Raw genomic sequence first — 2,283 nt, 5'->3', positions numbered from 1 at the left:
ATGTGTACATAGTTTAAGCGGTATTATGAGGCATATGATGAAAAAAAAGTCCACTATCCCTCTCTTCCTCACCCCATGTCCACTTCGGAAAGGTGATCAATTTCAACAATTTTAGGTGTCTTATTTTTTCCCGATCTTCCATATTTCTAAATAACAAGGAAATACTGCTCTTGCTTTTGGTTAGTATCTAGTGACTTTCCTCCATGAAAAAGGAGGATGCCTTGGCTTTCTTACATCAGCCTCTTCTCTACTTCCCTTCCCTTATACTTGCAACATGTCATATTACATTTCTCAGACTGGCATTCTGCATTTATATTATCTTGCCTATATTTTGGTAATATTTACATGATTCACAGTTGAAACATATATATCCTATGATATCATTTCTTTTCTTATGCAACTTCCCCCCCCCCCCGGAGTTAATAACTGCCTTGTTTTTTCTAGTTTCCTTGTACCTGTCAATAATTTGTCTTCAAACTCTGCCAGAACCCTGTATGGAGAAACATACTGATAACCTCTCAGGTCCATGTTTTTCTTGGTGGGTTCTCCGCACTCCAGTCCTCATGCTTTTTACCTGCATTGTTTATTTTCCCCCTTGATTCACTGTTGCCATTCTGGGCCTCTTTCTACCATCATCTTGGGAATACTTTCTTCTCTCTCCTGTGATGGACTTCTGCTTTCTAGACCCTTCTCCTTTGTTTTGGTGGAACACATCCTGCAGTGGTTTTCTAACAAAGAATCCTGGGAAATAAAACACGTTCACACACCTGAAAATGTCTTTATTCTCTCCCCAAACCTAACTGGCTTGGTATGAAATCGATTCCCCTTAGAGGTTTGAAGGCATCACTCCACTTTCTTTTCAATTCTAGAGCTGCTGTTTTGAAACTGAATGCTGTTTCAGTTCCTGACTCCTTGTTCGTGGCCTGCATTTTCTCTCTGAATATTTTAGGACCTTCTCTCTCTTCCTGGGCTCTAAATTTCCCAGTGGTGGGCTTTGGCATGGATCTATTTTTACTCATTTGTGCTGAGAACTTGCAAAAAAAAAAAAAAAAAAGCCTTCAATTTGGAAACTCAGATCTGTTAGTACTTGGAAAACTTGTATCGGTTTTTAAAAAATAATAATTTCCTTTCTTTCACTTTCCTTTTTTTAATCCCATACAACAACAATTGGACTTCTTAGGCTGTTGTACCTCTTTGACTAAATTTCTAATTTTCTTCTTTATTTTCTCTTATTTCCTCTGTCTTTGTTGCTATCTACTCTCCAGGAGATTGTTTCAACTTTATTGCAACTGGTGAATGGACCATCTGGAGAAAAAGGAAGAGGAGCTATGGTGGCTTTGATCATCAGGAAGAATGGGGCCGCCGTCTCCTGATGTGGAGGCAACTCCAGGAGGATCAGCAGGGTGGGCAGACGGTTTAGGACACGTCAAGGTGCAAGTGCCAGCAGACACTCAGGTCGTCCCGCAGAGAGGATGGTCAGGTAGGTGAGTCTAAGTTTTCAGGGAAACTTAAGGTAAATGTAAAAACGGATATATTTTTTAAAAAAATACAGTGTTTTACGACCTCCTTTTTTTTTTTTTTTTTTTACCTTAACAATGTATTGTGAACTAATTTCTCCTCATTGTTGGCTCTTTGGATTCAGCTGGGAATTTTTTGTTGCCACCTGGGAAAATCTTGTTTGTTTGTGTGACTTATGGTTCCTCCTCTCCCCACCTCTAACCAGGGACTGTTTAGTGCCATCTCTCTGTGGGTTTGGGAGCTTGGGTGATACTAAGACAGGAGAAAGAAAGAAAGAAAGAAAGAAAGAAAGAAAGAAAGAAAGAAAGAAAGAAAGAAAGAAAGAAAGAAAGAAAGAAAGAAAGAAAGAAAGAAAGAAAGAAAGAAAGAAAGAAAGAAAGAAAGAAAGAAAGAAAGGAGAGAGAGAGAGAGAGAGAGAGAGAGAGAGAGAGAGAGAGAGAGAAAGAAAGAAGGAAAGAAAGAAAGAAAGAAAAGCAAAAGCAAAGCGAGGGTACTGGGTTCTAGACAGGTTTTGCTTCCCAGGCCAAGGAGCATATGCCAGGAACTCGGTAAGTGTTCCAGCAGATGGTGATCACCCCCAGGGTGCCTAAGGGGGCTCCAGTGCACCTGCTACTGACGGGACAGATGAGCTGACCTCTGGTTAGCACTGTAAGGTCCCTAACTGACAGGGGAAGCCCATGTGTGTTGTGTGTGTAAGTGTCTACATGTGTGCATGGGTGCACATGCCAGAAGGTGTCTACACTCCCAGGCCCACCCCGCATCTGA

Source organism: Ursus americanus, chromosome 1, assembly GCF_024610735.1.
Source record: "Ursus americanus isolate L20-20 chromosome 1, mUrsAme1.1.p, whole genome shotgun sequence".
NCBI classification, from domain to species: domain Eukaryota; kingdom Metazoa; phylum Chordata; class Mammalia; order Carnivora; family Ursidae; genus Ursus; species Ursus americanus.
Note: the sequence above shows the minus strand (reverse complement) of the source record.